Source organism: Gossypium hirsutum, chromosome A13 (assembly GCF_007990345.1).
Source record: "Gossypium hirsutum isolate 1008001.06 chromosome A13, Gossypium_hirsutum_v2.1, whole genome shotgun sequence".
Taxonomy (NCBI): Eukaryota; Viridiplantae; Streptophyta; class Magnoliopsida; order Malvales; family Malvaceae; genus Gossypium; species Gossypium hirsutum.
The window spans coordinates 27,139,723-27,165,941 of NC_053436.1; the positions used below are offsets into that span (position 1 = coordinate 27,139,723).

General features: G+C 34.2%; 1 non-coding gene across 1 annotated transcript; it reads right to left on the reverse strand.

Annotated features, from left to right (window-relative positions):
* Positions 1-1,252: 1,252 nt before the first annotated feature.
* LOC121213255 (small nucleolar RNA R71) lies at positions 1,253-1,359 on the reverse strand. Its single transcript, XR_005908638.1, has one exon. It is a non-coding gene; the product is annotated as a small nucleolar RNA R71 (small nucleolar RNA).
* Between the last annotated feature and the right edge of the window lie 24,860 nt (positions 1,360-26,219).

Consider the following 26,219-nt stretch of genomic DNA (forward strand, 5'->3'; position numbering starts at 1 on the left):
ATAAGGCGACATAAATCTACCGAATTAGGGTCAAACCTAATAAGGGAATCCATAGATCAAGTTAATGCAACACTAGGGGTTTAAATTAGAAAGAGATTTCAATTAATCAACCTAGGGTTAGACGTTGTTAGTCTCGAGAGAGATAATAATATAAATTAGGGATTTCTACGGATCGAGTCAAGTGAATAAATCGTCTAGTCCAGAGTCACATAACAAGTGAAGTTTAGGTGGATTCTTCCTTGGGTATTGTCTAAATCAATTAGTTTTCCCAAAAATATTTCCCCAATTTACTTTTTGTCCATTCTTAATTTAGTTAATTAGTTTAAATAAAGTAATTCCCCTTATTTTTAGGCTAGATAATAAAAAGAAGGTTAATAGTAGTAGTTTTAGTTCCTGTGGGTTCGACATTCCGGTCCTACTATAAGCTATACTACTGTTCGATATGTGCGCTTGCCTTTATCGTGATCATAGTTAGTATTCAATTATGATCAATCATAAATATAAAACTTATCACGCACATCAAGTTTTTGGCGTCGTTGCCGGGGACTAAGATATTAGGAACACTTAACTTTTATTACTTTAGCCATTTATTTTTATTGCAATTTAAATCTATTTTTGCTTAAGTTATTAAAATTTTCTTTTATTTGATTCTAGCAGGTTTTTATAGTTTATGACTAGAAGAAACCCGTCAGGACCTCTACTTTTTGATAGTGAGATCGAAAGCACTGCACGCAGAAATCGAAGAAAAATAAGGCGAAGCCTACGATACATAGAGAAAGGGAAAGAGGACGATAGTCAAACTACAACCGAGGGGATGGCTAAAAATTAGAATAATCAGCTACCTCCTGTGGTTGCTACAGATCCAATAAATCAGAATCTTGCTCCTCGTACTATACATGATTATGCTAAACCTACTTTAACAGGAGCTGAATCGAGTATAGTTAGACCTACTATTGCTGCAAATAATTTTGAACTGAAACTTAACATGATTCGAATGATACAACAGTTTGTTCAATTTGATGGTTTGCAAGACGAGGATCCAAACACTCATTTGGCGAATTTTCTAGAGTTCTGCGACACTTTTAAGATCAAAGGTGTTTCTGATAATGCCATACACCTTTGGTTGTTTCCATTCTCATTGAGGAACAAAGCTAAACAATGGTTGAACTCGTTACCATGAGGGTCAATCACAACTTGGGAACAAATGACAGAAAAATTTTTACTAAAATATTTTCCGCCAGCTAAAACGGCTAAACTAAGGAATGATATCTCTTTTTTTGTGCAGATGGATCTAGAAACCCTGTATGATGCATGGGAGAGATACAAGGACCTATTAAGAAGGTGCCCTCACCATGGGTTACATCTATGGCTGTAGGTTCAGACTTTTTACAACGGTGTGAACCCTTTAACAAGACAACTCATCGACGCAACCACCGGTGGAGCTTTAAACAACAAAACACCTGAAGAGGCTTATGAATTTATTGAAGAGATGTCACTGAATAACTATCAGTGGCAAGTCATGAGAACAAAGCTGACAAAAGCAGCCAGTGTTTTCAACCTCAACACGGTTACTATGCTATCTAACGAGGTAGAACTATTAAATAAAAAGATTGACGGTTTGTATGGTTCTACTCAGGTACATCCTGTGATGAGGTGCGATTCAAATGGAGGAGGGGTACACACAGAATATCAATCCTTCAACCCTAGCACCGAGGAGGAACAAGATCAATATATGGGTAATAATAATTCTAAACCTAAAAATAACCCATACAGTAACACTTATAATGCAGGTTAGAGGAACCATCCCAACTTCTCATGGGCTGGCCAAGGAAATCGAAGGCCACAACATCCCTCAGGTTTTCAACAACCACCTTACTAGCAGGAAAAGAAGCTGAACCTTGAGGAGATGCTAAAAAAATTCATCTCGATGTCAGAAACTCGTTTTCAGAATACCAATATAGCACTTAAGAATCAACAAACGTTGATCCAAGGGCTCGAAACTTAGATAGGCCAGTTTGCTAAATTGATTCTGACCGACCACAAGGTAGTTTGCCGAGTAATACTGAAACTAACCCAAGGGAGTAGCTTAATGCGATTACCGTTCGAGATGAGGAATAGTTAGTTGAACTGAAACCAGACTCGAGGCAAGGACTTGTGGTAAGTAAAGGTGAGGATGAGGTGGACCACTGTGAAATAAAATCGGTAAGTAGAGAATATTCGTATGCCATATCCAACTGTGACAAGGAAAGACCACATGGACAAACAATTTGGTAAATTCCTTAAATTATTAAAGAAATTACATATTAACTTACCGTTTATTAAAGCTCTTTCGCAGATGCCAAATTCAGTTAAATTTTTAAAGGAGCTTTTAGCAAATAAACGGAAGTTGGATAAGGCATCGCACTTGAAGTTAAGCGCAGTTTGCTCAGCCATTCTACAAAATAAGCTACCCAACAAATTGAAAGATCCAGGGAGTTTTACTATTCTTTGTTTAATTGGTAGGTTAATAATGCATTGGTTGATTTAGGGGCGAGCATTAACGTAATGCCTTAAAAAATGTTCAAGCAACTAGGTCTTGGGAAACCCAAGCAAACTAGGATGAGCATTCAGCTAGCAGATAAAATCATCAGATTTCCTAGGGGTATCATTGAAGACGTACTTGTCAAAATCGATAAATTTATATTCCCAATTGATTTTATTGTTCTAGACATGGAAGAGGATAGTGATGTGCCTTTGATTTTAGGACGATCCTTTTTAGCAACTGCTAGAACTATTATTGATGTTGGTACAGGTGAACTCACACTTCGTGTGGGTGATGAAACAATCACTCTTCAAGCTCGTAATTCGAGTAACACATCAAATATTAAGGGTGGTTGTATAAATCATGCTACTAATACTGATCATGTGGTGCAACCTTCTTTGCAGGAAACACGTTCGAAGAGCATACATGAGCCATGTTCAAGTAACAAAAAAGGACCCATTTGTGAAGAATAAAGGCAACAGATCGAGAAACTAGATGAATGGCTGACACAGAAATTGAGAACACACGATAAACCAAAATCACGCCATGACGAACTCAATGTCTATCAAATCAACTTAAGGTTGGAGACAAAGTACTATTAAATGCAGCAGACCCTCATATTACCACTTCTGAACCTAATGGAGCAATCCCTTTTATGGTACTTAACATTTTCCCATACGGTCCAATCGAGGTAACTCATTCCAAATTTGGCACTTTTAAGGTAAATAGTTCTCGTCTAAAACCTTATTTTGATAAGATTGATAGCAGGAATGAGGAGTGTCAACTCCTTGAACCACCATGCTATGCTAAATCGAGGTAAGTCGAGCTTAGACTATAAATAACCACTTCTTGGGAGGCAACCTGAGCACTAACGGTGTTGATTTCTTTAAATTTTAGGTTTTAACATATAATCATCAAATGAGTCCTTGAACATAGGTTTTCCAAATCCACACGGCCAGGTACACGGGCATGCTTTAGGCCGTGCTCATACCACAGGAGGCGACACGGCCGTGTGAAAATAGACCAAAACTTTTCCCAAAGCACGGGATTCGATACGTTGCCACGACCGTGGGAAATGGCTGTGGGCAATCCTGCCAAATCAACACGGGCATTCAATATGCCTGTGTCTATAAGTCGTGGTAGAAACTGAGCAATTAACACGGGCGTGCGACACGCCCGTGCCCACCATCCGTGGTTGAAACTGTCAAAATAACACGAGCATGTGCATATATACACGGGCGTGGGAGAAGCGAACGAAGCAGGACACGGCCGTGTGCACCAACACGCCTAAAGAACACGAGCGTGGCCCAAATTCTAGACGCACCCAAATTTGAAAACCAGGAAACACACGGGCTGAAACGGGCGTGCCCCACGGCCGTGTTCCTCAATATCTATATAAACCCCCACTATTCATCATCCCCTTTCCCAATACCCTAACCCTAACCGTAGCTCTCTCCGCCGTCGTCGCCACCTAAAGCTCTGACCATTACCCCAAAATCCATCCTTTCTCCTCCCTTTTCCTCCATACGCATCAAAATATTCTCTCTTGTCCTCCTTTCCCTACACATTCCTTCCTTCTTCAATCTTTCTCCACACTACAAACCACCATCGTCGAACCAACACCACCGCCGCCATCATCCACTGCCCGCCGACGCCGTACCCCTCCTCTATCAAGCCCCACCATCGTTCATCAGTCGTTTGTCTTCCTTTTTACCCCATTACTTTTATTTCTTTTACTTCTCTTATTCGATTTCTTGACTTATAATTGTTTTATTGTTAATAATTTGCATGCTTATTAACCCTTATCTATGTTTAGTGATTTCCAATTCTACTAATGATGAAGATTTACTTAGTCGTTGTGTTTTCATTGATCTTTATTCTTGCTTGATTTGCCTAGATGATTCGGATTATTAATAGTATTATCCACTGTCACTTGATTGGTCTTTCAGCATTCGCTTGGTTTACCCTCAGCACTATTTTCATATTGTATTTAGTCGTTGATTCATATACAATATCACCACATTTTGTTTTTAGCATGCTTGAATTTGTGTCCATATTATCTTACGAGCAAGTCATTATTTTTGGATTACTCATATTTTGGTTGAAGATGTGGGAATTATTGATTACTTAATCTTTCAATCACAGGCACATCATGTAATGCCCCCATGCCCGAAACCGTCACTGGAGTCAAGCTTGAGGTGTTACTAAACTTATCTTACCTTTTAAACAACTCTATACCACTTATTTTAATTCTCGGAATAAACTATTTTTCTGCATCATGGTTGCTTAAAAATTCATTTCTCAAGTTTCAAAACTCAAAATTAAGATCCGTAAATTTTTCCTGAAACTAGACTCATATATATATATACTAAATTTTTTCTAGAATTTTTGACTTAGCCAATTAGTACAGTTTATTAGTTAAGGTTACCCCTGTTTTAGAATTAGACTGCACTAACCTCTACTTACTACGAACCACTTTTCTCCCTGTAAAAAAATTCATTTACTATACCGTTTGTTTATTTTAAAACTAGATTAAATAAGGATTCTAACCATATAAAGTAAACCACCTAATTATTTTTGTAAAATTTATGGTGAATTTCCAAATTTGGAAGAGGGGATCCAGAAATCGCTCTGGCCCTATTTCACTAAAACTCAGATATCTTATAAAATACAAAACCTTTACCTGTTTTGCTTATTCCATATGAAAATAGACACAATGAGCTTTAATTTCATATATTATTCACCATCAAACCATGTCTCTACAATTTTTTTGTGATTTTTCAAAGTCACATTATTTCTGATACTTGAATCCGCTTTTAAGTTACTTTCACATTTTTCATAGTTTTCATGTGATAGTTACTACTTAATCATACATACTATTAAACATGTATATCATCAGCCATTCTATTAGCTAATCACTAGCAAGTATTTACACATCATTCATTGATCATATCATATCAAAAGAAACCAAGTTCCTATACATGCCATACACAAAACGAAACGTCTAACTATACCAATGTGATTTCTTCGATAGTGTGATCGGGTCTCCGACGTTTCCTTCGATCCCCGAGTGGCTTGATAAAAACTATAAGAAAAAGAAAATAAAGAGAGTAAGCACTAGGCTCAGTAAGCTTACAAGCAAATAAATTACAACATTCAACATAATGAATAATTATACATAATGTCACCTAGCCTCATAAACTTTCTTTACTTCTCATTTTCTACCTTCTTCTTTACTCACTTACCTTCTTTCTTACCTGACCTTTCACTATTCATAAATATAATCTACCTTCCCTTTTGCTGATAATTCACTGTAATTTAACGAGTACAATGACCCGTTGAACCACTCGGAATACTAAGGATACTAGGGTCGTTCCTGTCTATCAATATCCTGCCAATGCCATGTCTTCGACATGGACTTACATGAATTATTCCTGTCTCCAATGTCATATATATATATCTAATATGGGCTTACATGGCTCATTCCTGTCTCCAAAGCCATATATCTGATATGGACTTACATGGCTCATTTCTGTCCTGTCCTGTCCTGTCAACCCCAATATCCTAACATCCCTAAGGTTCAAACGGGGCTTCCTAATGCTTTTTCTCTGTCACTTTGCCTTCAATTCGACTTTAAATATTCTCAAAAAATAAGTATATAAATGCTGGAAATTGACAATAATAATGTAAAATAAAACAATATTGCATTTATTTACTGTAAACTTACCTCGATTCAAAATGTGACTAAACTTTACAATTTAGTCCTTTACTTTTTCTTTTCCCCGATCTACTCTCGAATTTCACTCGTCTTGATCTATAATAGCAACTTTAACCTATTTAATATTCACATTTATCAAAACAGTCCTTGACCCAAACTTTGGCAAAATTACATTTTTGCCCCTAAACTTTCACATATTTTCACTTTTTCCCCAAGGCTCGTAATTTAAACTTCATCCTATTTTCTTATGTTTTATGACATGCTGATCATTTTTCTCTTCTATGACAACATCAAATTCACACTCTAACATGTACTTATGACTATTAGGTATTTTTACCGATTAAGCCATTTTACTCGTTTTCGCTTAAAACCGAGTAGCACAAGTTGTCTAACATAATTTAAAACCTCATATTCTATCATAAAACATCAAAATAAACACTTTTCACCTATGGGTATTTTTCCAAATATGAACCCTAACTTAAATTATTGCTAGCATAAGCTTTATCGAGCTACCAGGACTCCGAAAACGTAAAGAACATTAAAAACGGGGCTTGGAATCACTTACTATGGAGCTTGAAAGCTTGAAACAAACCCTAGCTATGGAGAACCCTTGAAATTTCGTGCTCATGAAGAAGAAGATGAATTTTGTGTTATTTTTCCCTTTTTATTTCATTTAATATCCAAATGACCAAAATGCCCTTCCTTATTAAACTTTCAAAAATTCCATCAATGTCCTATTTTTTCCATGAACTTAGAAATTGGTCAAATTTTTATTTAAACCCTCCTAATTAATATTCCAAAGCAATTTCATACTAAAAACTTCTAGAATGCAAGTTTTGCAAATTATTCGATTTAGTCCTTAATCTCAACTTAAGCATTTTATGCATAGAATTTCATCACGAAATTTTCACACAATCATGCAATCATATCATGAACCTCAAAATAATAATAAAATAAATTTTTATACCTCAGATTTGTGGTTTCGCAACCACTGTTCCGTTTAGGCCCTATTTCGGGATGTTACACATCATGACAAACACTCGTGGAAAAAGACTTTCGTCCCTGCCTTAAAGAAGCAAAAAGGAGCAGCATTGTCCTTGGGTCCTACTAACAAGATACGGCACCCATTCGTCCAATTCCCACCGGGACCCCAGGAGCAGATCCCTAGGTGTGGGCCTTTGCATTGACTGGACCGCCCTAGAGCAGATCCAACTCGCTGACGCAGTCCGGGCTCTCCTGACTACTGACCCATAGGGGCTCTTCTTCAAGATCGTCGAGCCGACTTATCTCGAGCTCACATTAGAACTCTATTCGACCTTCCACCTTCAAACTGTTATGACAGAGTTCGATGATCCCAGAACAGTCTAGTTCCTTCTCGGCAGTTTAGTTCGCCAGTTGAGCGTGCCTGAGTTCGGTGTCGCATTAGGACTATATACGGAAGAGTTCATGAACGATGACGACTTCGATAGTCTCCATCACCACATCCACTATTCTCCTTCAAATTGCTGGAAGGCCCTAGTCCTTGTTTCGGCCAGTTATGACCCTAGCCGCTCCAAGGCATCGGCTCTTGCCCCATCACTGACATACTTACATGCCATCCTAGCCCACACCCTAACAGGACGATGAGAGAGTACCGGTGTCATAAACACTAATGACGCCTATTTTTTATGGAGCATGGCACATGGGCACGTATTCGACCTCGCTTATTTCATCACCCTCGCCATTTTCCATCAAACAGAGCGGCATAGGAAGGGATTCCTTTCCATCGGCCCTTATGTGACTCACCTGGCGCGGTACTTCGGTCTCCTCAACACTGCGGCGCAATCATCCTCCCTCACCCTCATCGGTCAGATGTCCTCAAAGGGCATCTCGAGTATGCTCCATAAGAGGATGATCGAGCAACGATGAGGATTTGATCCTCCTCAGTACCACCTCATCCAGTCAGCCGAGCAGGAGGACCCAGAGGACATTACTGATGATGTCCCTCTACCTCACGAGGATCCACCATCTTAGCCACCACCTATTCATCATCCAGTTCATGCGGCTGCTTCACTCTCTGACATCTCTGAGCGTCTCACTCGATTCGAGTAGTTATGTTTTCAGCTCTTTAATCACATTGATGCAACCTTACATCAGATTTGTCAACACCTTCACATCTCATCGCCACCCCCACCTCGCGAACCATCTGGCGATGAGGATTTTTGAAGACTTTTATTTATTTTATTTATTTTTTTTACTTTTATCTTTTTAAATTACTTTTTTATTTTATTTCTCTTTAATACTATTTTTACTTCATCTTTAGGTTTTACAATTTATATTAAACAATTTATATTTTTGGCCATTTCTTTAGAGTAATCATGCTACTTTATATTTCGTAAAGCGTTATTGATTTTATCACAGTTATGAAGAGCTCCAAAGTTCACTATTACTTAGGAATTTGCAACTCCACTGAAAAAGTCCTCCACGACTCCCATGCCCTGCTCGATTACGACCATAGCTACCACCAGTTATAATATTCTTTTGGCACAGCACTTGTAGACTAACAACCTCTACCACCACCAGAGTATCCTCCTCCAATCTCACCCTTGCCTTAGCCGATTACTTTCCATAACTCCAATTCAAGGATTCCATTTAACATTCAGGAAGTTTTACTTCTCTCCCTATCTTATGATCTTATATCTATATTTTTCAGTAAATCTACCTTTGTACATTGAGGACAATGTACGTCTTAAGTGTGGGAGGGGGGTTATTTATATCATTATAAGAAAAATCCCTAAATTTTGTCTTATTCTTACGTGATCCACTCATATCACTATTAGAATGAATTTTGATTAATTTATGATTTTTATTTGATACGTCTTGAATTAAAACATAGGCATTTGTGCATTGATTGTTTAAACTTTAAGTAATTAGAGAATCAAGCATGCTAAGTTGATTTTTGAGAATTAAAAATTGCTAGGTTATTTCCCCAAGTTTAGGTATTAACTTGAAGTCGAAATTCACAGGATTAAATCAAAAAGCCAAAACTTTTATGAGATCTTGAGCCTTTAGAGCATATATTATTTTTTTCATGCTCACTTTTATTGTTTCTGTGAGTGCATCAATATTGATTTGTTATTCTAGAACTTGCTTCGATTATGCATGTCAAGACCATACCATTGATTTAATATGTCGAGATGATAAAGGCACTTAGGTTTAACCCACTCACTCCATAAAAGTCTACTTTCATAATTAACCCTTGTGAACCCCCTTGAGCCTAACAAGCCATTCATTGATTTACCCTCAATATTAACCCATAACCCATTTTTGTTGAAATCCCCTCAATTAATTTGATCCCTATTTTCGTCGAGATTTGATTTGAATAAATTGCTTAGCTATGTTTTATTTTTTATAGTTAGCAAAGTTTTATGTTACTTGCTTTGTTCTTAAAAAAAAACACCAAAGTTGCTGCAATTGAGATTTGTCGTCTAGCATATTACGAAATTATGTAATGCTTGGATTAAAACAATGTTATCCATGAAGAAAAGCTCAATTCTAGGATCATCTAATTAGGAATGTAATTTGGCAGTTTTAGTATTTTTCTAGTTAGGTAATTTTTCAATTCAATCTCGATTCTAACCTTCTCTTTCAACTTGTAACTACACCCCCTAACCAAAGTCGTGTTACAACCCTCTAAAGACCTTTTGATTTATGTATCATCTCAATATATAGTGGTGGAGATTTGATTTTCATGCAAACCTATGGTAATAACTTTTCATATTGATTGTTGAGTGCTAAATTTGTTGTCCTTAAACACCTCAAGTGACTTAGGTGAATCTTTAGTGAGGGTGTTAAAATCTATAATATTTTGAATCAAAATTGATTACTTAGATGAGGTGAGACACCTATGTTTTCGCAATAAAATGCTCAACTTGGAATGTTTGAAACTTTGATTGTCTTCTAGTTGAATTCCCAATTTATGATTACCTGTGGATTATTTTGAGATATTATTGATAGGAATTATAAGTTGAGAAAAATGAATTCCTAACTGTGAATTGAGGATTTTGATTGAGGACAAGCAAACGCGTAAGTGTGGGGGTATTTGATCAGTCATAATTATACATATTTTTATCTCAGGCTTAGCATATTTTTTGATGAATTATCATTAGATTTGTGGAATTTGATACTCCTAATCCCTTAATTTCATGTTTTATACTTAGGTGAGCATGGGAGAGTAAAAAAAGCATGAAACGGGCCAAAAACAGAGAAAATGGGTCAACTTGGGAAATCAACACGGCCTAGACTTCCTCACAAGGGTAGACCACAAGCCCGTTTCTATTTAGCAGACTTTAACATGGCCTAAGCCACCCCACACGGGCGTGGCATACGGCCGTGTCCTATGAGCCCAAGTCTAGTTCTACTCTGAAAAGGCCACTTTTCAGGGTTTTGAAGCATTCTAAAGCCTATATAAACACCTGAGGAGGCACCTGGAGGAAACACACGGAGTGGGAGGCAAGGAATTACTCGAAGAAAGCCGATTGATCCATCTCAGAAGCCAGATTCTCCTTCAAGACTGAAGATCTCCCTTCAATTTCCTTCAAGGGTTTTTGGGTTTCTTTATGTTTTGTTATTATTATTCTACTGAGATGTTTTCTTTTACACATATGAACTAAATCCTCTAAATACCTAAGGGGGATGAAACCTAAAATGGATCTTGTTACTATTTTCTGAATTATATGATAAATAATTGATTTGTTCTTAATTATGTGTTCTTAATTCTTGCTTTAATATTCCAGGATATTGATTCAAGTATTGATGTGCTTATTCAGAGGAGCAAAAGCCCCTGTTTAATAGTAGATCTAGCATAATTAAGGGAGTTGATTGCACCCCTAGACATAGGGTGACATAAATCTGTCGGATTAGGGTCAAACCTAATAAGGGAATCCATAGATTGAGTCAATGCAACACTAGGGGTTTTAATTAGAAAGAGATTTCAATTAATCAACCTAGGGTTAGACGTTGATAGTCTCGAGAGAGATAATAATATAAATTAGGGATTTTTATGGATTGAGTAAGTGAATAAATCGTCTAGTCTAGAGTCACATAACAAGTGAAGTCTAGGTGGATTCTTCCTTGGGTATTGTCTAAATCAATCAGTTTTCCCAAAATTATTTTCCCAATTTACTTCTTGTGCTTTCTTAGTTTAGTGAATTAGTTTAGATAAAGCAAATCCCCTTATTTTTAGGCTAGATAATAAAAAGAAGGTTAATACTAGTAATTTTAGTTCCTGTGGGTTCGACATTCCAGTCCTGCTATAAGCTATACTACTGTTCGATAGGTGCACTTGCCTTTATCGTGATAATAGTTAGTTTTCAAGTACGATCAATCATAAATATAAAACTTATCACGGACATCACTTTCTCAAACAAGTCATTCTTTTACCCATTGGATCATTTAGAATAAAAATTGGATACTTAAGGATCACAATCGATAAGTACCTATACCATGGCTCGTAGCCAAATCAAGGTAACTCCTCAAAAAATACCTATACCACGGCCCATAGCCAAATCAAGGTATTTACTCACACCCAAAGTGCCGATATCATGGCCCGAAGCCAATACATTAACTTAATGACATTTTATTACCATCATATCTGTACTTAAGGTTTAACCACGAAGTTTCACTTGTCAATTTCATCGTCGAACACTTCTGTAAATTCATATTCACAATTCAAATATTATCTGAAATCTCATAAATACATTTTATGCAATATCAAAGCATAAAATATTCATTTATAATCAAATTAACACCTACGAACTTACCTCAAGTATGAAAATGGCGACGTGAGTCAATTACTCGATTATCTTACCTTTCCCCCGATCTAATTCTGGATTCCACTTTTTTTTATCTATATGTATTCAAAATTAACTCATTTAATCACCTATTCTCTCAAATTCATCCAAAAACACATATTTAAGCCACTTTGCACTTTGGCCCTTAACTTTCACATTTCTTACAAATTAGTCCCTATTTCATAAATACACAAAATTCACAAAATTCAATATAGCCCATGCTTAGCCGAATTCTCTTTAGCTCCCTAGCAACCCATATTTTTTATTTATTTCACATTTCAACCCCTTAATTTACACTTTTCTCAATTTAATCCCTAACATGCATTTTTACTCAAAATCACTTTACAAAACATGTATAGTCAACACCAAACTTTCATAATTCACCATCAAACATCCAAAAACACATGAATTCATCAATGGAAAATTTCAAAAAAATCAACACTTTGAAAAATTAAGGCATGGGCTAGCTAGAACATGAAGCAATGATCACAAAAGCATAAAAATCATCAAAAACGGAGATGGAAAAATAATGTTTTAATTCACTTTATTTTATCAATATTAACATGATTTAACAAATACCAATATTAACCTTTAATAAACCATTTTAAAAACATCTAATATAAGGTCATTTATGTCCATGTCCACTATCAATGGTCTAATAACAACATAAGGACCTTTCATTTAATAAGCTATAGCATTTAGGCACTTTTAACTTATAACATGCAACTTTTGCATTTTACGCGATTTAGTCTCTTTTTTTTCAAATTAACCACTTAAACGATAAAATTAGCTCACGAAATTTTCACACATATATACTTACATACTATAAACACCAAAAATAATATTAAAATAATTTTCCAACCTCGAATTTGTGGTTCCAAAACCACTGTTCTGCTTTAGCTAAAACTGGGTTGTTACAATGATAACTTTGTTCATCTTTTGTTTAAATTGTTTATTAACTTAATTACCATTTTTACCTTTTAATTTAACTAAAATTCATAAATTAACACCTTCAAACCATCCACTATGATAGACAAGTTATATTTACCTTTTAAATCCATCAAATTGTGGTTCCATAGCCATTCATTACAATTAAACTAATAGCAATTGACTTTTGCAGCTTTTATGATTTAGTCCTCTTTACTTAATTAACTATCTAAACTTTAAAATATTCTAACCAAATTTTAATACGACGCTATAATAACCCTGTAAATATTAAATAAAAAAATTACTGACTTAATGGTCGAAATTGTAGTCTCGAAACTACTATTTCTAACACCACTGAATATACGTTGTTACAGCTCTCCCCTAAATGAATTTTCGTCCTCAAAAATATTACCAAAGAAACGGTTTGGATATTGTAATTTCATAGTTTCTTTGGGTTCCCAACTGGCTTCCTCAACACCGTGACTTTTCCAGACACATTTCACTAAAGATATCTGTTTATTTTGAAACTCTTTAGTTTCCCAAGCTAGAACCTTAACTTGTTCTTCACTATAGGTCATAAAATGTTGTAACTCTATTTCAACCGAAGAAATTATATGGGAAGGATTCGATTTATACCGCCTTAATTTCGACACGTGAAAAACATTATGAATCTTTTTAAGATCTGACTATAACACCTCTATCTTGTATCTGTCGCTGGAATAGGGTAACGGAGCATTACCATAAAAACATAACTCAAATCATTCATTTCCAACATTCATAATCATTGAAAAATCCAATTAAACACATACATAGTCCCATTTTCGAGTCCTCGACGCCTTAGAAACACTTTAGAAACGACCCGGAACTAAATCGGAAACATTTAAAACTTTTTGGAAAAATATGGAAAAATTCAAACTGTAAGGGTCATATAGCCGTATGGCCAGTCCGTGCAGACAAAAAATATGCCAATTTCAAGCCATTCCTTTAATCCATTTCAAGCTCACAACTACAAGAGATTTGCACATATAATCAAGCTTTCAAACATACCAAAACATGCATATTAAGACTAATTCATTAGGTCATTTATCCTGACAACCAATATGCCATATAGGCACCTCAAATGCAAACATACAATTTATCTTTATCTAAACATATATATATGTACTTAACACATTCCATTCATCAACACTTAATTCATTTTCCATTTCAAAACTCATCATAGTTTGACCACATTTATACTATTACAATTAGTTCATATTTACCTAAAAGCATAACTCCACTTAAACTTATATAAAAATACCAAACATGGTTGTTCCAAACATACCTAAAATTTTGCATGTTTAAGCATACCATACTTGGCTTATACCATGTCAATATAACTTATCATTTGAATCAATATTTACATGCATCTCAAATACACATATAACTAACTTAAATATATATATAACCATAACTCATCCCTATATATATATATATTTAGCTTAATTTCATATAAAGTTATACCATAATTAACCACAAGCCAAATTCACATTCAAACATACCAAATGGGTTATAATTCAACCAATTATACTTGAGTAAACTCCATATCAAATCATGCCCTAAATGATCATTTTGCAAACATGCCAACACTTACCACTTTTGCCATAAAAACCATGCATCAATTTGATCATATAAACACCAACCATTAAGCATCAAAGTGCCAAAAGCACACCAACATCAAGGCATCAAAATAACATAAGTTTCACAAATTCATAGCAATATTACATGCCAATATCATCAACTAAACATTAGACATAGTACATGCCATTATAACCACGACCAAAGCATCAAAATCTATCGATAAAATCGATGGATAGTGTGATGGATTTCCGACTAGCTTCCAACCCGATCGATCTTTTGATAATCTGTAAACTACATAAGCAGTGAATGCTTAATAAGTTTGTATAAACTTAAACATAGCATTGCATTTCAATATTATAGCTTAAATATAAACCTATACCAATGCCTTAAGACTTATCAAACCATAATCATCAACTCACAAATGAATAAGTTCATTAATGTCGCCTATTTATTGACCATTCAAAACATGATAGGATTTCATGAGACATAATATATAACCATCAACCTTTTTATAAGATTATATATCTTTTATTTACTTATTTTCCATTCCATTCCCAATGCTTATCATAAGCCTAAACAACATTATTAATTCCTAATTCAGTGTATTTATCCATGACATAGGTAGATTCATCCATAGCATAAGCAATTTGCTCACATACAATTACATCATTTATCACATTAAACCTTTTATAACATCATAACACATCCCAATTACGCACTTACCGTTTCATTCCCTTTTCTTGTTGTTTCATATGCATAATATAAGCATAATCATAAACATCAATCATATCCATAAACTTGGCATAAGCCTAAGCACATCAACAACACATGTTAGTCATTTAAACATGATTCATATGAATTTGATATGGATAACCATTATACTTGAGCATGGTTCAATTGGATTTTATCATCCATCTTAACATAACACATTTTTAATGTAGTTCACCATTTCAAAGTCTTTCATACATACATGTCTTGGTTCATATTGAACACTTAACATTTCATTTGCATAACATATAACATTAACCATAGCCACAAGCTAGTGATTAAACACATAACAAAATCATCATATGGTAAGATATGGTACATAAACATAACATCACTTAAATCATACTTTTCATAAACATGAATGTTCATACTTTAATCATTGATACATCATACCTTTCGATAATTGTCGTAGTGAAATCAATTGGTACCCTTACCGAAGCTTACACAATATGTGCTAAACGATGGTCGAAACCATCCATTTTCTTTAATCGATGGTCAAAGCCTTCACTTTTCATATTTTATGAGCACTGTAAAGACTATTGAAACCTTGGTACACATTTCATATTGTGCTATAGTCCAACTATGTTCTTACATGTGCACTGCCATGGTTTTACACTCATAGTGCCATAATCTGGTTATGGTCTTATCATTAGAATGCCATAAACCCAGCTATGGTCTTATATTTATATACACTGCCATGGTTCCACCATGGTCTTACGTCTGAAAAACTGCCATAGCCTCGCTATGGTCTTACATAAACATTGTCATGCTCCAATCATGGTCTTGAACATTTTTTTTGTTGTGCTGCCATAATGTCTTTCAACCAGGGTCTTATTTGTTTCCTTCAAGCTGACAAATTTGATTCACACATATATTCACAAATAGATAATAATTTATCAAAATAGTAATTAATTGAACTAACCAAGTTACGAACTTACCTAGCTAAATTGCAGAAATGACAAAGTTCAGGGGCATTTTGGTAATTTTTTATTCTCAACGATTTTCCATTTGATCTTGATCTAAATTAATAATATCATTCAATATATTAATTTAGACAATAAAATAATGTATTTTATGCAATTTAGTCATTTTTACATTTTTACAAAACTACCCCTGACATTTTACTTTTATTCAATTTAGCCCCTAAGCCTAAATCATGCAAATTAGCCATTTCTAATGCCAATTCACATAATCTAAATATTCATGGCACACAAAGAAGCCCACATTTGTAATAATTTCACATGAAATCCTTGTATTTTTACTAATTCAACAATTTAGTCCCTAATCGAAAAATTCATCAAAATTACTTAACAAAATACTTTTAAATATCAAACAACATCTCAAATTCATCATGTAATAACTAAAATCACATAGATTCATCAATGGAAATATTCAAAATCTTTAACAATTCCACAATTGAAGGTAAGGGTTAGTTAGACCTAATTGTAACAATCTCAAAAACATAAAAATTAATGAAAACGGGGCCAAAATGACATACCATGCAAAGCTTCAACCATCGCCGAACCACAAAGCCATCAAAAAGCCTTTAACAGTGGCTTTGTTCTCCCCAAATTTAGTGGAAGAAGAATTAGAAAAGATTATACCTTTTATTTTTATTTTATTTTATTTATCAAATTACCATTTTAACCTTGGTTAATAATTAAATAAAACATCAAATTCATGTCTATTTTAGTCCACTAACTCCTTAAATGGTTTGATTATCATTTAAGTCCCTTTTCCTTTATTCAATAAACCATTTAATCACTCAAATCAAATAGTGATCAAATTTTACATCTTTTACTATTTAGTCCTTTTTAATTAATTAACTATCGAAACATTAAAATTTTTCAAGCAAACTTTAATACCACCTTAATGACACTTTGTAAATATTTATAAAAATATTTATAGCTCGGTTTATAGAAACGAGGTTCCAATACCTAATTTTCTAAAACCACTTGACCTTAGGGTCTTACCACTTGAACTTAATAAATCGCTTATATAACATAAATTATCAAATCAAAAACCTTTTTAAAATCACATTTGACCCGTAAATATTAAATAATAATATTACGAACTTACTCGTCAGATTTGTTGGCCCCAAAACCACTATTTTCGACACCACTTAAAAATAGGTTGTTACACTGACGGTAAAGCTAAACGATATGCTACTAGACCTATTCTTTCAACAACATCGTACGGACCAATAAACCTTGGGCTTAGTTTTCCTTTTCGGTTGAAACGAAAACCTTTCTTCCAGAGCAATACTTTCAGGAATACTTTTTTCACCAACCTGAAACTCGATATATTTTCTTTTTAAATCAGCATACAATTTCTTATAGAAAGTTCACCTCTAAAAATATTGAGTGTGGATTAAAAATGTCTCAAAATCAAAATGATGCTACCACAACCCATTAACAAAAAGAATAATGCCAACCCCACCAATTCCTCCACTCCAATGAATGACAATGATGCCACCAACTCTGAACTTCCTTCAACCCAACCATAATCATTATGGAAGTCATTCAAATACAATCATACAGTCCCTAACACGAGCCTTCGGGCCTCAAAATAAGCATTAGCGGTGGTTCAGGACTAAATCGAATACTTAATAAATTTTTAGAAAAACATAAAAAACTTTCAAAGTGCAGGGGACACACGCTCGTGTGGCCAGTACGTGTGTCTTACATGGCCAAGAGGCACGCCTATGTCAGAGGCCGTGTGGACATTCGAAATAAGATCACATGGCTGTGTCCTAGCCCATGTCCGACCCTGTGTAACTCACTGACTTGGATCACAAAGCCAACTACACGCCCGTGTGACTAACCCGTTTGCCCTTCGAAATGGCCTCACACACCCATGTGTTAGGCCCTGTGCTAGGCCGTGTGAAGCTACTGACTTGGTTTCTAAAGAAATATTAGGGGACACACAGCTGTGTCACCTGGCCGTGTGTCAGACACGGCTGAGACACATGCCTGTGTCTCTGCCTGTGTGGACAAAAATAGGCTATGTTTCAAGCCACATTTCTCACCCAAATTTGCATGAACCTAAACACATCCAATAGCATATGACTTAACATCAATAAGCATTCAAACTAATCACAACCAAGTCCAAATCATGCTATACCAATACGAACAATAAAAAATTCTCATAAACTTCCCAATAGGGCATTCAAAATCATACCAATATCAATTCTAAAAATCACCTAAAGGATCAAATGCATATATACTTTTATGCCTAACGCATAACTAATATACCATTTCTCAATCTCAACCACATGATGATCAAAATTCCAAACCACAATCAAGGCATTTCCATGGCAATCCAAATACATAAAAATTGAGAATAACCACATATATACACATATACCAACATATGCCAAATCAAGTCATATTAAATGACTAATTACATAACCAAAACATATAGGCTTCCATTAGCCAAATGACTTATACATGCCATATAACCAAAATACATAAAGTTCAAAAGTACCAAAATAACAGCTGGATAGTGTGATGAGATCTCCGACCACTTCCAATCTGACAAGCTTCGAAATCACTATAAAACATAGAAAAGTAAACAAAGTAAGCTATTAAGCTGAGTAAGATCGTATGGATAATATGTACAACTTACAATTGAATCATAATTTAAGTACTTAAACATGGCATAATGCAACTCAATTTAATCCACAAACCTAACACATATTCATCCATAAGGTTAGACATAAAATTAAAAAATTTCATAGATTCAATGCTTATATGATTCACATACATACCTGTAATGATACGTATCAATCTTTTATTCTTTCATACCATCAATATACCCGTTGAATCATTTGCAAAAATATCGGATACTCAGGAATCTCGCACACTAAGTGCCAATACATGGTCGAAATCATCTCTATATCATATCTGGAATAAATGCTCACTCTTGAGCTATCACTAGGTCTGCTCACACAAGCTGACGGTTAAGATGTAACTCCACAATTATGCTCACATAAGATGATGAGTAACTGAAAAACGTGCCAGAAAACTCAGCCACCGATAGAACATACAGGATCAGCACCCAAAACACAGTAACCCCTAATGACATGTCACTTGTATCATATCTATTTCTAAGGTTCAATCGTGATTTATACATTGTTGATAACTTGTTGAGAATTTTCATGGTGTTGTATCATCTCAATTATAACAATTAAGTCTTCAAACACATATAATTTAATGCTTATTAAACATACGAACTTACCTCGATCACAAAAATGACGAAATAAGATCGACTAATCTAATACTTTATCTTTCCCTCGATCTAGATCTGTACGAGGCTTAACTTGATCTAAATAATAAAATTCAATCCATTTAGTATTCATTGTATTCAATTCAGCTCAAAATACATATTTTTGTAAATTTACACTTTTACACCTAATATTTTAACTTCTTTACAATTTAATCCTTAAGCCTGTAAATCAAAATTCATGCAATTCCATCCACATACTAAGCTAGCCGAATTCTATATATACTCATAGTAGCCCATAATTTCAATTATTTCACACATTTACCACATAATTTTTATTTTTCTCAATTTAACCCCCCAATTTGCAATTTCATTCAAAAATCACTTAACAAATGTTGTTAATCTAACAACAACCATTCATTTTCTATCATCAAACATCAAAACACATACACATTCATCAATGGAAAAATTCAGACAACTCAATAGTTTTGCAAATCAGTCCCTGGGCTAGCTAGATTTAGCTACAACGAACCCGAAAACATAAAAATCATTAAAAATAGGAAAAAAGCACTTACATGCAAGCTAATAAGTTGACCGAATGCTTTGAACCCTAAAAATGGTGTTCTAACCTTCAATCTTCAATGGAGGTTGAAGATGGATGAAAGAAATTTGATTTTATTTTATTAATCTTAACCTTAATTACTCGTTTACCTTTATACCCTTTAAAAACATTACTAATTTAAAATAAACCAATCTCATGAATGTCCACTATCACCTAAATGCTCTATTTACCACCCAAGTACTTATACATTTAAATTCTTTAGCTATTTAGTGCCTTTAGCCTATAGAACTCTAATTTGCACATTTTGCAATTTAGTCCTTTTTATCGAATTGAGCATGCAAACGATAAAGTTTCTTAACGAAATTTTTATACAATTATATTATCATGATGTGGACCTTAAAATAATAATAAATAATTATTTCAACTTCAAATTTGTGGTTTTGAAACCACTTTTTTGATTTCATTGAAAACGAGCTGTTACAAAAAAAGAGTATATAGAAAATAGAGAATAAAATATGAAGAAAATAGAATAAAAAATATGAAAATATTAAATTCTCTTTCATTCCTCTATTTTTCATATCTGTTATTTTCTGTCATTTCTCATATTTGATACTCTATTTTCCATAGAATATTCAATTCCCTTTATATCTCTATTTTACATAGTTATTATTCTCTTTCCTTTCCCTCCTCGTCTTTCTATATTTCTCTTATATCTCTTTCTCTCCTGTCTCTCTATCTTTCTCTCATATCTCTTTCTTTCCTACTTTTATCTTATTTAAGATTATTTTTTTGAAATAATTTTTCATCTACTGATGGTGACATTGACAAATTAAGAAGACAAGAACCACTTATGAAGCAAGCATTGGTCATGGGCTTTCCCTTTTTTTTTGGTTTTTTTTCTATTACAACTCTTTCTTTTCATCTTTCTTTTCGTATTTCACCTGTTTTCCTTTTAATTCCCACTGGTGTTGCCTGACACATATCTTTCTCTCATATCTCTTTCTTTCCTACTTTAATCTTATTTAAGATTATTTTTTTGAAAATATTTTTCATCTACTGATGGTGACATTGACAAGTTAAGAAGAAAAGAACCACTTATGAAGCAAGCATTGGTCATGGACTTTCCCTTTTATTTTTTTTGGTTTTTTTTTCTATTACAACTCTTTCTTTTCATCTTTATTTTCCTATTTCACCTGTTTTCCTTTTAATTCCCACTGGTGCTGCCTGACACATTGGCGACACAAACTTTTTTTTTAAAATTTTACTAACCGTTGTCACTTAAGGCACCCATTAAAAAATATTCCTCTCCCTGAATACTCATATTTTTAACGAGTATTTTGAAATATATAGACTAGTGTCGCCTAACACAATAGCAACACCCAAAAAAATCATTTTTAAAAAAGTTGAAGGTTGGGTCATCATTAAGGGGCGACGCCGTCGGTATGTCAGGTGGCATCGATGGGCACTGTAAAAAACGAACTATTTTCGTACATAAATTTTGACTTAAGTCTTTTCATAAATAATTAATTATTTTGAGTCAAAGTAAAAACACCAAGAAAGACAAAAAAGCTAAGTGGCAGTCGTCGATTGAGAGGTTAAGAAAATTCTATAATATCAAATTAGAGTTTGAAAGAGTTGGTGAGAGTATAGAAGTAATGTTTAGTTTTTTTATTTTTTTTTGTCAATCAACATTTCATTCAAAGCAAAATAAACTTAAGTCACCATACAAACCACCAAGATAGAACAGAAACTAGAAAAGTTAACCAGGCATGGCTGCTAGCCATCCTTATCTAGAATATGACCTAAAGAAGATGGTGGTTGGCGTAGCCAATAAAAAAAAAACACATCTCCTTCCTATAATAAAAAGTAACCCAATCAACAGCCAAATTAGCAGAACACCTAACAAACTCAAAATGCACATAGGAAATCTTGGGAAAGACAAAATCCAATTTTTTCATGGTAGGCTTGAGTTTCCAATGGCTACACTTATGTCATTTCAAAATCTTCTTATCAAAATCATTAAATCCATAGCCAAAATAATTCTTTGATATCCTTGTTTCAAAGCAAGATCAACCCCCAATTAGATTGGCAAGGCTTCCACTATTTCAGGAGAGTCAATAAGAATCTTTGAACCTCCTCCATTAACTAGAGAACCTATTTCATCCTTAGCAACCACACCAATTTTAGCAATCATTGTCAAATAATCAAAAGAACCATTACAATTAATTTTGATTACTTGCCTTTAGTTTCTTCCAAATTGAATCATAAGTAACATCTACAGCCATAAGCCCTCTATGAGAGATTATTGCTTCTAATCCTTCAATCTATGCAAGTCTTGTCCTTAATAACACTTAACCCAAAGGTTCTTGCTTTACCCTAAAGAGATAAAATGCCAAGGTAAGTACCCAGATTATTAGCAATAGGAGCATTCAAGACTTGTCGAATCTGCTCTTACAACTCATTAGAAGCATTAGCACTAAAAATAATAGAGGATTTCTCATAATTTATTACTTTCCCCTATGCTACACAATAAGCCTAGATTAAATCAAAAAGCTTTCTGTAGTTTGTCACATTAGCCTCCAAGAAGAAAAGTAAATCATATACAAAAAGCATATGATATAAGTCAGGACAATGTCGATTGAGTTTGATCCCAGTGATTTCACTAGACTGGATAGCTTTATTGAGATTTTTGGAAAGGATATCAACAAGAAAAAGAAAGAGATAAGGGGGCAAAGGGTCCCCCTATCTCAGACCTTTAGATGCGACAATTCTTTTACTAAATTTACCATTAATAAGCAAATTGTAAGAAAATGATCTCACAGTTTCCGTAATCCATCCAATCCAAACCAAACTAAAACCTAATTTTCGTAGCACCATCTTCAAGAAATCCCACTCAACACGATCATAGGCTTTATCCATATCTCCTTTTACAACCACCATGACCTTCTTCTCTTTCTTCTTAAGCTTCATACAATTCAACACTTTCTGCGCCACCAAAATGTTATCATGTATGCATCTTCCAGCAACAAATCCACTTTGTTTCTCTGAAATAACCTCTCCCAAAAACTCCTTTAGACAATTCACCATAAGCTTCGAAATGATCTTGTAATAAAAATTACACAGGCCTAAACTGTGTCAAGAAAAAAATTACACAGGCCTAAACTGTGTCAAGAAAAATTACACAGATTGATTGGCCTAAACTGTGTAACTTTCTTTGGATTTTTTTGTTTGGGAATTAGAACCACTTCAGTTTCATTAATACCTTTCAACATCACCCTTTTTTTAAAAAATTCATGTACCATGGCAAGCACATCTTCTTGAACTATATCCTAACATCTGTGGTAAAATCTCCTTGAAACCCATCAGGACCTAAGGCCTTAAAAGCACCCATTGGGAAGACTACATTCATAATCTCCTAATCAGTAACCTCTCTTATCAACTGCATATTCATCTCCTCTGTGATCATTACAGGTAGGGCATCCAAAACAACATTATTAATTACCCTACTCGTTTGAAATAGATTTTCATAGTACTGCTGTAATAGCCCGGTTTTGGGCCTAGTCAGAATAGTGGTCTCAGGAAAAAAATTTGACATTAGAAAATTTATTTTTATTATATTTTTATGGATTACAAATCCAAGGAATGATTTCGTGAAAATCTCGTTCGAAAATTTTGACGTTTGGGCACTCAATTTGGTCAAAAGGACTAAATTGTAAAAAGTAAAAAAGTTGAGTTCTACATGTTAGAGGTGTTTAATTGTAATGAAATTTTAAATTGGAGGTCCTTGAATGGTAATTAGACCATTGAAAAAAAATTTGGAAAGAAATGGACATGAAATGGGTGAAATAGAATATTTTTAAGTTAGGGGAATTTTGGTAATCTAGTAATTAAAATGAATTAAAAATAAAATAAAAGCCAAAATTTCTTTCCATCTTCTTCCTTGGCTGAATATTGCATGAAGAAACCATGGATAGGGTTTTCCAAGCTTCCAAGCTCAATTGTAACTCCGTTCTTGCCCCGTTTATAATGATTTCTACATTTTTGAAATCCTCCTAACAAGATCTACCTATTTCTACCATTTATTTGAGTTATGATAAAGGTCTAGGGTTTTTCCCATGTTATAAATTGGGGCATTTTGATGTTTAATGGTATATTATGCATGTTTATGGTTGGAGAAATAACTTTTGCTAAGTGATTTTCGGTGAAAATGCTTAAAAGGACTAAATCATAAAAGTTATAAAATATGTAGTAAAGTGTGTTCTAGTGGAAATTGTGAGTTGTTGTAGTTATGAAAATGATTCAGCTGGGCTTAAAATGCAAAGAAATTGAATAAAAATCATTTTACGAGTCTAGAGGTAAAAGTGTAAATATGACAAAGTTTATAGGCAAAAATATAATTTTGCCATAATATAATTTTTGGGTCACAATCAACAATGTGACTAATTAGTAAGCTAAATGTGATATTATAAATCAAGGAAAACGAGATTCGAGCTTAAATCGGGAAGGTATGAGATTATGGACTAAAATGGAATAATTAGTCGTGCTTGGATTTGAGGTAAGTTCGTGTGATAATAATAATAATAATGCAATGTCATACTTGAATTGTAAATTATATTACTTCCTCATAAATTGAATGATTTTTCATACGGATGTATACGACGAGAATTTGACAACTAAGTACCTACAATAATGTTATCGTTGTTTGTGATTGAATCTAAATTGGAAAGTTGATTTGAAATTGTTGAGTTAAAGGTTATTGTATGCTATGCATAAGAAGTGATCTACAATATGTCTATGATGTGTGATGACAATGTGATGATTTGTGATTTTGTGTTAAAAAGTGATTATCATGATTATTATCATTATGTGAAATCATGAGCTTAATTACCATCATGAGATATACGATTCTATCCTAGAGACAAGTTTCAACGAGATATGTATTCGAAGAAACCCCGGGTGACCCTGAGGAATACTTAGGATTAAGATATCATGACACCATGGTTAGTGAGATCCCGTGTAAGACCATGTCTAGGACATGGCATCGGCGTTGATGTGTATGCCAGTGTAAGACCATGTCTGGGACATGGCATCAGCGTTGATATGTATGCCAGTGTAAGACCATGTCTGGGACATGTCATCAGTGATGATAAGTGTGCAAGTGGAAGTGTAAGATCATGTCTGGGACAAGGCAACCAATATGTGATCCCGTATAAGACCATATGAGGGATATGGCTTCAGCATCGTTAAGTGATTTCGTATAAGACCATATCTGGGATATGGCGTCGATATGTGGATCCATGTAAGACCATGTCTGGGATATGGCTTTGGTACTTTATTTGGTGCATGATGATCGCAAATGTCCTTCAGTATTCCAGGCGGTCCAACAGATCATTCAAGATTTTGGTTAAGAAGAGGAGTAATATGAGTAAGAATATGTGGTACAGGCATGTACATGAATCTCTAAGCTCATGGTTATTGAGATTTTGAAATGTCGAGACCTCAGTGAGCTAAGATGTATGAATTATGATTATGAATTTTTTTGCAATATCTTGCTAACTTACATAGTGTAATTGAACATGGAGTCCACGAAATGGTGAGCTCATGATTAGTTGAAAATGAACTTATGATAGTTATCATTATATTGCACTAAAATAGTTTTGGACAGTAGCAGTAGTCTGACTTTGAAAATCCATCGAATATTGTGGAAATCGAATTAGAGACTGAGTAAGATATGAAATTAAATTTTATTGAGTCAAGTTTCATATAGAGGAAACAGTGTAAGAAAAAGAATTTCATATTGTGAGATATTTGAATTTTTGTGAGACAGGGTCAGAGTGATTCCGGGCTCCCCTATCTTAAATTTGGAAAATCATTAAAAATTTTATGAAAATAATTATGGGTTATAATTAATATTACTAAATACTTAATGAGTCTATTTTCAATATAAATAGACAGGAACATTATCCGAATCTTGTACTATGAGATAATTAATTTTTAGTAAAGAAAGGTCGAAGCTGTTAAATAGCAGAGCAGGGGTAAATTTGAAGA